Source organism: Ranitomeya imitator, chromosome 6 (assembly GCF_032444005.1).
Source record: "Ranitomeya imitator isolate aRanImi1 chromosome 6, aRanImi1.pri, whole genome shotgun sequence".
Lineage (NCBI taxonomy): Eukaryota > Metazoa > Chordata > Amphibia > Anura > Dendrobatidae > Ranitomeya > Ranitomeya imitator.
Genome location: NC_091287.1, coordinates 277,090,178 through 277,102,790, shown reverse-complemented (window position 1 = coordinate 277,102,790; position 12,613 = coordinate 277,090,178). Strand labels below are relative to the sequence as shown.

General features: G+C 44.9%; 1 protein-coding gene across 1 annotated transcript in view; it reads left to right on the top strand.

Annotated features, from left to right (window-relative positions):
- Positions 1-12,613, top strand: part of LOC138642454 (cadherin-9-like) — a 320,418-nt gene that overhangs the window by 302,404 nt on the left and 5,401 nt on the right. The gene's annotated exons all lie outside the window — the stretch shown is intronic.

The window sequence follows — 12,613 nt, the reverse complement described above, 5'->3', positions numbered from 1 at the left end:
TATTTGCCGCCAGGAAACGCATGCGTTCGATTGCGCACGGTTTGCGTAAAAAAAGCATTGCTGTCTATGTAAACGCATGCGCTTTTAAGCACATGCGTTTGGTTGCGTTTTTGAACGCATGCGTTTCAATAGAGAAAAACAAGTCTAGACACTGATAAGCCACCCCCCACCATCAAGGTGATAAAGGGATCCAAACCCTAACCCTAAACCTAAGCCACCATCAAGGTGATAAAGGGATCCAAACCCTAGCTCTAAACCTAACCCTAACCCTAGCCCTAACCCTAGCCCTAATCCTAACCCTAGCCCTAACCCTAACCCTAACCCTAGCCCTAACCCTAACCCTAACCATAGCCCTAACCCTAACCCTAGCCCTAACCCTAATGGGAAAATGGAAATAAATACATTTTAATTTTTTAATTTTTCCCTAACTAAGAAGTTGATGAAGGGGGTTTGATTTCTATTTATAAGGGGTTTTCTAGTGGATTTTTATGATTGACAGTCGTCCCACACTGAAAGACGCTTTTTATTCCAAAAAATATTTTTTGCGTTACCACATTTTGAGAGCAACAATTTTTCCATATTTTGGTCCACAGAGTCATGTGAGGTCTTGTTTTTTGCAGGACGAGTTGACATTTTTATTGGTAACATTTTCGGGCACGTGACCTTTTTGATTGCTTTTTATTCCGATTTTTGTGAAGCAGAATGAACAAAAACCAGCTTGTGAAATTTCTCATCATGCGTACCAAAAGCGCAAATGCAGGAAAAAACGCATGTAAACGCGTACAAACACAGCGTTTTTTTAACCGCATGCGACATGCGTTTTTTTCACCACTTGCGGATGCGTTTTAAACGCTGCGGATTTAAACGCAAATGTGAAACTAGCCTTAGCCAGTTGAAAAAATTGATTGCTCTCAGTGGGAGAAATACATTTCTCAGTATACAGGTAACGAGTTCAAACAGGTGCAATTAATACAGGTAGGAGCATGAGGGCTTCTTAAAGAAAAACAGGTCTGTGAGAGCCAGAATTCTTGCTGGTTGGTAGGTGATCAAATACTTATTTCACGCAATAAAATACAGTTTAATTATGTAAAATCACACAATGTGATTTTCTTGATAGATTCTGTCTCTCACAGTTGAAGTGTTCCTATGATAAAAATTACAGACTTCTCCATTCTTTTTAGGTGGGAAAAATTGCAAAATCGGCAGATCAAATTCTTATTTTCCTCACTGTATGTAAAGATGTACCAAATAAGTAAAACATCTTGCAACACTTTGATAAATGTGGCGCAAATAATGGCAGCAAAATCTTCATGAAAGCTTATTTAAAATATTTCATTCAGGAAGAATTCCCCTTAAAATTCTTTATGGGATCTGTTGTTATCACATTCCATTAGTACAATTGTAACCAGGACTATTTGCATATTTAAATCTTTCTAATTATTGTTTTTACTTTTTGGTTAAAATGAAACTATTTCTTTTGTCTTTATTGAAATCAAGTCTGACACAACTAGATTTTGCCTTTGTTTTTTTGTCAGACTTAGCAATTATTTATTTTAATTACTTATAGTATATAGAGCCATCATATTCCACAGCGCTTTACAGACACTATCAACATTTTCCTTAATAGCTCACAATCTATATTTCCTATCAGTATGTCTTTTGTGTGGGTGAAAACAGCATTATTTGGAGGATACCCACACAAACATGGGGAGAGCATCCAGTACAAACTCCTTTCATATGTTGTCTCTTGTGGGATTTGGACCCAGTACCACAATGTTGCAAAGCAACAGTGCTAACCACTGAGCTACCGTTCTGCCCATAGTATATGAACCAAGCATTCCTGTTGAACAGTATATAGTCACACGGAAAATTAATTTGTTGCAAAATCTTTATTTCTTCCAGAAAATCATTGCAATAACACATGTTTTGTTATAAGCATTTTATTTTCTTTGTGTGTATTGGAAAAATGCAAAAAATTGGGCACAAAAGGCAAATTGGACTTCACACATAACCCCAAAAATGGACTGGACAAAATTTTTGCACCTCTCTAACTTTGAGGGTAAACAACTTTGTTTCAAGCATGTGATGCTCATTCAGACTTACTTGTGGCACATAAGCGGTGTAGGCAATATGAAAATCACACCTGAAACCAGATAAAAATGGTAGAAGTTGACTCAATCTTTGCATTGTATGTCTGTGTGTACCACACTAAGCAAGGAGAGCAGATGGAAGAGCAGAAAACTTTCTGAGAAGGTGAGAACCAAAATCTCAAGGTTTCCAGATAAACTGCAGAGATCTTGATGTTCCTTTGCCTATGGTGGGTAACATAGTCAAGAACTTTACAACCCATTGCACTGTAGCTAATCTCCCTGGACATTGATGGCAGAGAAAAATTGATGTTAAAATTGCAATGAAGAAAAGTGGTGGATAAGCAGTTCCAGACAAGTTCAAAAGAAATTCAAGCTGTCATGCAGGTTTAGGGTGCATCATTATCAGCACAAACTATCTGTTGGCATTTGAATTAAATGAAACACTGTGGCAGGACACCAAGGAGGACCCGTCACTGCTTTCACATAGACATAAAAAAGCTAGAATGCACTTTGCCAAAATTTTCTCTATTTTTGAGTTGTTCCAGTACACAGAGGAATTAAAAATGTGTCTAACAAAATGTGTAATTACAATCATTTTCTGAGAAGAAATGTTTCATTTTCTGGAACAATTTCAATGGTGCCAACACTTTCGGCCATGACTGTAGAGTGGAGTGAAAAAGTGTTCACCCCCTTCCTGATTTCCTATTATTTTGCATTGTTAGGGGTCGAGATCCCGCTTCTGCACAGGGGGAATCTCGAGCCACCTCCGCTGCGGTCTCCCATTCTTGTCCAGCCGCAGTGGAGTCTGCTCAGCAAAGACGTCGGTCCCAGCGTCTTGCTCATTCTCACTCTGTTCTGAGAGTTACTGCTGCTTCTCCAGTCTCTGCCATTAAAGTCAGTGCTGGTCAGCAGCGAGCGGACTTCTCTGGGACTAAGTCCTTGTCTGCACGTACTGAGCATGTCCAGGGTAAGATCTCCCGTTGGAGATCGAGGGTCATGTGCTCAGGCTCTGCAGCACATTCCATTGGTCCTTTTGGCAGGTCTTGGAAGGGCAAAGGTACTGTAGCCACTTCCTGTGCTGCTGCGATATAAACTGCGCATGACCGCACGGCCATGTGCTAGTATTGTCTTACAATTGAATACGTGTGTTTGTTGTGAGTGCAAGTCGTTCATTAAATACCCCTACCCTATTGTATGACTGTTCGCGTATGGAGTATGGCTGCTATCTAGCGCCCGACTAATCACTCAACGTGTCACACACGTATCAGCGTCTATTGCTGTGACCGCCAGTGCGGCGCCACGCGCCAGTAGTGCGCTTCCTGACCCACGTCTGGGTGCTTAGTGGTGCCTGCCAGCACGGCACAGTTCGCACTTCAGTGCTCTAATTATAAGAGTTGCCTAACACACCCTGTTGCGGTGTTGTGTCAGCAAGTGGTCTAATCGGACTTCAATCCTGTGTCTTGGGGTTGTGTTCGCTGACTCCTTGCTTGCACTCTTTAGTGCGGTATTGCGGACCTGTGGTTTTACCGGGTTCGCTTCCACCGCCATATTACGCTGCCATTTACTAGCAGCAGGTTTTTACCTGCACGGTGGACCCCGGACTGCGAACGCATCTATTACATCTTTCTTGGTGTGTTCCGCCAGTCCTAACAGAATACTAGCGCCAGGGTCTGGCTAGTAAATGGCAGACGATCAGCGTTTACAGCGGTACATCCAGCAGCTGGAGGGAAGGTTGGCGGCACTAGAGCGTTCAACCTCAGCTGTGAATGTCACTGCTGTCGCTGTTCAGGCTGCAAGTGTAGCCGCAGCCAGTTTGTCCGCTGCCACCTCTGCCCCGACTTTATCCCGTCTCCCGCTTCCTGACAAGTTTGCTGGTGACAGTAAACAATGTCGCGGATTTGTAAGCCAGTGCTCCATACACCTTGAGCTCCTGGCGGCGCGTTTCCCTACGGAACGGGCGAAAGTGGGATTTATTTTATCTCTCTTGTCGGGCAGGGCGTTGGAATGGGCAACGCCACTTTGGGAGCGTGATGACCGTGTAGTACAAAGTGCGCCGCTCTTTCTGGACCCTCTGAAGCAGGTCTTTTTGGAACCCCGTATTACACACGATACCGCGCTCCAGTTATTGACAATCACTCAGGGTTCGTCCGTGCTCAGTCAGTTTGCCATCCAGTTCCGGACTCTAGCCTCGGAGTTAGAGTGGTTGGATAAAGTTCTAATTTCGGTGTTCTGGAGGGGACTGGCAGACCACGTGAAGGACGCCTTAGCCACCAGGGAGATACCCGCCACACTGGAGGAGCTTATTTCTCTATCTACCCGCATCGACCTCCGTTTTCACGAATGAAGGTTAGAGCAGACCCAGTGTAGGCAGAGGTTTAAACTGGCTCCCACCTTCGCCAGACCTCTTGAATCTTCCGTTTTGGCGTCCAACTCCCATGAGCCCATGGAGGTTTCTCGAGCGGGACCTAAGTCTCAGGCCGCTCGAGTACCCATGGTTTGTAAAAATTGTCACCAACGAGGACATTACACTAATAAATGTCCACGGCGGTCGGGAAAACGATCGCATCTAGTAACCTTAGGGGAGGTTCACTAGACACAGCGGCTTTTTCCTCCAAACTGTCCTTTAAAGGGACAATCCTGTTTGACTCATCCACTCTACCAGTCGAGCTTTGTGTGGATTCAGGAGCAGAGGGAAATTTCATGTCCTCTGCTTTTGCTCTGCGCCACGCTGTACCACTTGTTATGCTCGCCAAACCTGTAACTGTTAGAGTTGTGAATGGGTCGACACTTCCACAACAAATCACACACCAGACTGTTCCATTCTCGTTGTCCATGTCCCCTTCCCACCAGGAGATTATTTCCCTTCTAGTCCTACCCGAGGGAATGGATGAGATTTTACTGGGAATACCCTGGCTCCGTTACCACTCCCCACATATTGAGTGGTCCTCTGGGAGAATATTGGGTTGGAGTAAGTCTTGTATGGGCAGGTGTGTGAGTGAGTGTGTACAGGTCTCTACTACCGAAGTACCCGCAGACCTTTCATCTCTTCCAAGGTACTATTGGTGCTATGCAGATGTATTCTCTAAAAAGGCAGCAGAGACTCTACCGCCTCATCGCCCCTATGACTGTCCTATTGACCTCTTGCCTGGAGTTGAACCTCCTCGGGGAAGGGTATATCCCCTCTCTCTCCCTGAGACGGAGGCTATGTCTCAATACATCCAGGAGAATTTGGCAAGAGGATTCATTAGGAAGTCAGTGTCTCCTGCAGGGGCGGGATTCTTCTTCGTACAGAAGAAGAACGGGGAATTACGTCCTTGCATCGATTACAGGGGTCTCAATGCTATCACCATTAAAAATAAGTACCCATTGCCCCTGATATCGGAGCTCTTTGACAGGCTAAGGGGAGCAAAGATATTCACCAAACTAGATCTGCGGGGTGCCTACAACTTGATTCGCATCCGTGAGGGGGACGAATGGAAAACGGCTTTCAATACCAGGGATGGGCACTATGAGTACCTGGTGATGCCCTTCGGGCTCTGTAATGCCCCAGCCGTTTTTCAGGACTTTGTCAACGATATCTTCCGGGATATGCTTTCCACCTCGGTTGTAGTCTATCTGGATGATATTCTCATCTTCTCTCCAGATATTGACTCCCACCGGAGAGATGTTGGTAGAGTCTTCGAACTCTTATGGGCGAATTCCTTATATGCAAAGTTGGAGAAGTGTGTGCTTGAACAGGAGTCCTTGCCTTTCCTGGGCTATATCATCTCGGCCCAGGGATTGGCTATGGATCCTGCCAAACTACAAGCAGTGATGGACTGGCAGGAACCCCATTCTCTTAAAGTGGTGCAGCGCTTTATGGGGTTCATAAATTACTATCGCCAGTTCATTCCCCACTTCTCAACTTTGGTAGCTCCCTTGGTATCCCTCACCAAGAAGGGAGCGAATCCCAAATCGTGGTCCGAAGGGGTCTCCAAGGCCTTCTCTTCTATAAAGTCCCATTTTGCCAGTGCTCCTATCTTACATTGTCCCGATGTGGGTAAGCCATTCCTTTTGGAAGTGGATGCCTCATCCGTTGGTGCTGGAGCAGTCCTCTATCAAAAGGATGCTCAGGGTCGGAAGCACCCATGCTTCTTTTTCTCAAAGACCTTCACACCAGCGGAGAGAAATTACTCCATCGGGGATAGAGAGTTGCTGGCAATGAAGTTGGCCTTTTCGGAGTGGAGACATCTCTTGGAGGGTGCTCGGTTCCCATTCCAAGTTTTCACGGATCACAAGAATTTGGTCTATTTACAAACAGCCCAGCGGCTGAATTCTCGTCAGGCCAGATGGTCCTTGTTTTTCTCCCGGTTCCACTTTACCCTACATTATCTCGCCGGGGAGAAGAACATTCGTGCTGACGCTCTCTCTCGCTCCTCCGTGTCAGCTGAGGAGGAGGAGGACGAGCCTCGGCTCATTGTCCCTTCGGAGAGTCTGAGAACTGTAGCTCCGGTTTCGCTGGAGTCTGTGCCCCCGGGCAAGACTTTTGTTCCCATCAATTTGCGTCCGGAGGTTCTCGCTTGGGCTCATTCATCCAGAGTGGGTGGACACTTTGGGGCAAAAAGGACATCTAAGCTACTGGCGAGGACGTACTGGTGGCCACATATGGTTCGTGATGTCGGAGACTGCGTTCAGGCATGTGTCTCTTGTGCCAAGAATAAGTCTTCCCGACAACGGCCAGCTGGTTTGTTATACCCTCTGCCGGTGGCAGACAGGCCCTGGGAGATGGTCGGGATGGATTTTGTTGTGGGTCTGCCCAAGTCTCGTGGCTGTACCATTATTTGGGTAATCACCGACCATTTATCTAAAATGGTGCATTTGGTGCCGCTTCCCCGGTTACCTTCTGCACGGGCCTTGGCAGCGTTGTTTGTCAAACACATCTTTCGTCTTCATGGTATGCCAGACAAAATTGTCAGTGACCGAGGTCCCCAGTTTGCGTCTCGGTTCTGGAGAGAGCTTTGTCGTCTTCTTAGTATCGAGTTGAATCTCTCTTCGGCTTATCATCCCGAGACGAATGGGTTGGTAGAGAGAGCCAACCAGACCTTGGTCACATATCTGCGACATTTTGTTTCGGCTAAGCAGGATGACTGGGCATCTTTGCTACCGTGGGCGGAGTTTGCTCTTAACAATGCCGTCACTGATTCCACTGGACAGACTCCATTCCTCCTTAACTATGGTCAGCATCCGCGGGTGCCTGTGCCCATGCCCGTGTCTTCCGCCGATTCCAGGGTGGCAGACTGGGCTGTGGAGGCACGGGACATTTGGGATCGCACTCAGGATGCCATTCAGGCTTCCAAGGAGAGAATGAGGTCCTCCGCCGACGCACATCGGCGCCCCGCTCCAACCTTTGCTCCTGACGACTTAGTGTGGCTCTCCGCCCGTAACATCAGGCTGCGAGTTGAGTCTACCAAGTTTGCACCTCGCTACTTAGGTCCTTTTAAGGTCCTCGAACAGGTTAATCCTGTGGTTTACTGTCCGGCCCTTCCTCCACGCCTAGGTATCACCGACACCTTTCACGTGTCCCTCCTTAAACCCGTCTACATGTCCCGGTTTTCTGAGTCATCTACTGGGATGTCGGGTTCGTCTACGGACGATTACGAGGTGAACGCTATCTTGGGGTACAAGGTGGTTCGTGGCAAAAAATTTTATTTGGTGGATTGGAGGGGTTACGGTCCTGAGGATAGATCCTGGGAGCCTGCTGAGCACATTCGGGCTCCGCAGCTCATTGCTGCCTTCGAACGTAGCGAGGCCCAAGGAGGGGGGGTAATGTTAGGGGTCGAGGTCCCGCTTCTGCACAGGGGGAATCTCGAGCCACCTCCACTGCGGTCTCCCATTCTTGTCCAGCCGCAGTGGAGTCTGCTCAGCAAAGACGTCGGTCCCAGCGTCTTGCTCATTCTCACTCTGTTCTGAGAGTTACTGCTGCTTCTCCAGTCTCTGCCATTAAAGTCAGTGCTGGTCAGCAGCGAGCGGACTTCTCTGGGACTAAGTCCTTGTCTGCACGTACTGAGCATGTCCAGGGTAAGATCTCCCGTTGGAGATCGAGGGTCATGTGCTCAGGCTCTGCAGCACATTCCATTGGTCCTTTTGGCAGGTCTTGGAAGGGCAAAGGTACTGTAGCCACTTCCTGTGCTGCTGCTATATAAACTGCGCATGACCGCACGGCCATGCGCTAGTATTGTCTTACTATTGAATACGTGTGTTTGTTGTGAGTGCAAGTCGTTCATTAAATACCCCTACCCTATTGTATGACTGTTCGCGTATGGAGTATGGCTGCTATCTAGCGCCCGACTAATCACTCAACGTGTCACACACGTATCAGCGTCTATTGCTGTGACCGCCAGTGCGGCGCCATGCGCCAGTAGTGCGCTTCCTGACCCACGTCTGGGTGCTTAGTGGTGCCTGCCAGCACGGCACAGTTCGCACTTCGGTGCTCTAATTATAAGAGTTGCCTAACACACCCTGTTGCGGTGTTGTGTCAGCAAGTGGTCTAATCGGACTTCAATCCTGTGTCTTGGGGTTGTGTTCGCTGACTCCTTGCTTGCACTCTTTATTGCGGTATTGCGGACCTGTGGTTTTACCGGGTTCGCTTCCACCGCCATATTACGCTGCCATTTACTAGCAGCAGGTTTTTACCTGCACGGTGGACCCCGGACTGCGAACGCATCTATTACATCTTTCTTGGTGCGTTCCGCCAGTCCTAACATGCATGTTTGTCACACTTAAATGTTTCAGATCACCAAACAAATTTAAATATTTTGCAAAGATAAAACCAGTAAACAGTAAAAATGCCATTCTTTAAGTGAAGGTTTTTATTATTAAGGGAAAAATAAATCCAAACTTATAGGGCCCTGTGTGAAAAAATGATTTCTCCCTTCTTAAAGCATAAATTAACTTTGGTTTATCACATCTTTGGGAAGCTAAGTCCAATTGTCCTAGCCACACCCAGGCCTGATTAATGCTACAGCTGTTCTCAATCAAAAAGTCACTTAAATAGGACCTGACTGACAAAGTGAAGTAGACCAAAAGAACCTCAAAAGCTAGGCATCTTGCCGTGATCCAAAGAAATTCTGGAACAAATGAGAAACAAATGAATTGAGATCTATATGTCTGGGAAGGGTTATAAAGCCATTTCTCAAGCTTTGGGACTCCAGTAAACTACAGTGAGAGTCATTATCCACAAATGGCAAAAACACCTTCCCAGGAGCGGTCAGCTGACCAAAATTACCCAAGAGCACAGCGATAACTCATCCAAGAGGTCACAAAAGACCCCACAACATCATCTAAAGAACTGCAGACCGCACTTGCCTCAGTTAAGGTCAGTGTTCATGATTCCACCATAAAAAAGAGACTGGGCAAAAATGATCTGCTTGGCAGAGTTTCAAGACTAAAACCACTGCTGAGCAATAAGAACATAAAGGCTTGTCTCAGTTTTGTCACAAAGCATTTTGATTATTCCCAAGACTTTTGGGAGTGTAAAGAAAAGCAAGAGCACAAAAGGGTCTTATTCAGGTTAAAAATGTAATGAATAAAGGTGGCTGCGAATTGAGATATTGATTTGGCTTTTATCCTAAGTCATATTGCACGACTCGTTTAACCCTCCATCACATACAACTGATCTGACAGGCGCTTCTCTTTTACTTTCATTTCTCCTTCCTCACCAGATTGTGAGGAAACCCCCTCCCTCCAGGTAGTCTCCTGTCTCTTGAAGGTCTGTGAAACCTGATATCACAGTTGGATTTCAGAGCTTCAGGGGAGAGGATATAGCTGCACAGATCTCTCAGGCTCATTGTATGTGAATACGTCACATTCAGTAAGGTTGGTATTTTATCTTTTTATTCATCACAATAGTTTATTTAGCTTGTTTTATGAATGTATAGCACAAAATGTGAGGATATTTCATAGAAATAAGGGAGATTTTATAAAAGAAAGTGTGCTGCTCAGGCATATACAGTAGTTCCCTAACATATTCCTTCTCTTGCTTCAGATTATCTGCTGAAATGGAGAGGAAAATGTACAATTTATCCAAACAACTTGATGTTGAGGAAGTAACAAACATGGTGTTAGATGATAGAGACCTCACACTGAATGAGGATTTAGGAGAGGAAAGTGAGATTGATTCTCATGATGAGGTGGAAGAATGTGTCCTGGATTCTGAAACAGAGCAAGATGGTGACAGTGGTGAGGATGAAGAAGTTGGATCATATTATATTGGAAAAGATAAAAATTCTAAATGGAACAAGAAGCCATTCCAGAAAAAACGTAGGAAACCTTTAAACATTATTACTCACCTTCCTGCAGTAATAGGAACTGCACGTAATGCAAAAACTGCAGTTGAATGCTGGAACAGTATATTTACAGATGACATTCTGGACTCTATTGTCACATATACCAACCAATATATAGACATTATAAAGGACAAGTACATCTGCAACAGAACCATCAAGCCCACAGATGAAATAGAACTGCGTGCTTTTTTTGGATTACTGTACCTTGCAGGAGCTTATAGGGCAAATAGACAAAGTTTGGAGGAACTTTGGGGTAAAGATGGGGATGGAGTTGAAAAATTTAGCCTTGTTATGTCCATAAACAGATTCAAGATTCTAATTCGTTGCCTTCGGTTTGACGAAAGAACTACCCGAACCGAACTCAAAACACATGACCTACTTGCTCCAATTCGTGATATATTTCAAAGATTTGTTGTAAACTGTAAACAAAGTTATTACCCTGGAGAGAATCTCACTATTGACGAAATGCTCCCTGGTTTTCGTGGTAGATGTGCCTTTCGTCAATATATTCCATCAAAGCCAAACAAATATGGAATAAAAATTTATGCCCTTGTTGATGCCAGTAAGATCTACACTTACAACCTGGAAGTTTATGCAGGAAAACAACCAGAAGGTCCTTACTGTGTGAGCAACAAACCCATTGATGTTGTAAAAAGATTGGCTGAACCCTTATTTGGATCGGGTCGCAATATTACAGCTGACAATTGGTTTACAAGTTGTGATCTGATTGATTATCTGAAAATTCAGAAGCTGTCATATGTGGGAACTGTAAGAAAAAACAAAAGGGAATTGCCGCCACAGTTTGTAAGTGTGAAAGAGAGACAACAGTACAGCAGTATGTTTGCATTCCATAATGGAAAGGCTTTAGTTTCCTATGTACCACATGCCAAAAAAATCGTACTTCTTCTATCAACACTTCATGATGATGCTGCCATCGATCCTGGGACTGGGGCAGAAAAAAACCCGGAGATAATTACATTTTACAATGCCACCAAAGGGGGTGTGGATACAGCAGATCAGATGTGCTCCACTTTCAACGTCAGCAGAAACATCAAACGCCTTCAAGTTCAGCTCAAAAGGTTCCGCCCAGAAGATGATGGTGAAAAGTCACCATCTGCACCACCTCACAAAAGAAGGAGATGCACCACCTGCCAAACGGAAAGTGGAACCAGAAGGCTTTCAAATTATGAATGTCTCAAATGTCATAAAGCAATTTGCCTGACACATGCAAAAATGGTGTGTAATTCTTGCTATTTGCTCTGCAAGTGTGACTTTTCTGGGGAAACCTCAGCATCTACTTCTGATTGAATATGTTTTTAATAGTACTTAAGGTACCTTAAAATTAAGTTTGTGTTCAAAAATTTTCTTTGTACATTTTTTTGAGAGAGTCGAACTGGGGACTATTTGGCAGGAGTTTTGAAAAGTTTGTATTTCATAGTTATTAGTTTTATGTTAAGTAAATGTTTTTTTTTGCAACTGATTATGTGTAGTCTCTTTTATTACATCCCTATGAAGGTCACTGATCACTTTTAGAGCACTGAAATTGCAAACATTAGATATTATAGGTATTTTTCCAGCAGGCACCTGACAGGCACATTGTATGTGAACTCGTTAGTCCGAATATTGTATGTGAAGGAGGGTTAAAGGGTTGATTGTGACTTGTAGGATCGCTACTTCCAACAGGTGGCGCTATAGAGTTTAAGTCCTCTTTTTCTCAGAAGAGGCAAATTGCATATTATATTTCCCAGAGGAGCATTGCACGGCGAATAAGCTTCCTTACCTTGACAAGCCAGAGATGGTATGTCACTTTCCACAAGGAGAAACCTTACCCCTTAGACCCCAGTCCAGAGCCTCTCACCTAGCCAAATTAGTTCTCATGCTTCGCACTGACGAGGGCCAACAGCCCGAAACACAGTGTCTGCAAATTGAGATATTGATTTGGCTTTTATCCTAAGTCATATTGCACGACTCGTTTAAAGGGTTTATTGTGACTTGTAGGATCACTACTTCCAACAGGTGGCGCTAAGTCCTCTTTTTCTCAGAAGAGGCAATTTGCATATGAATAAAGGTAAAACCACTCACCTTGTAAGGTAGTGTGAGACACAACCTTTATAGAGCCTAAACAGCAGATGCAGCCACTACCATAATATTAAGTAAAGGTAATCAGATTGCATGTGTTTCTGCGCTCTCTCTAATTGT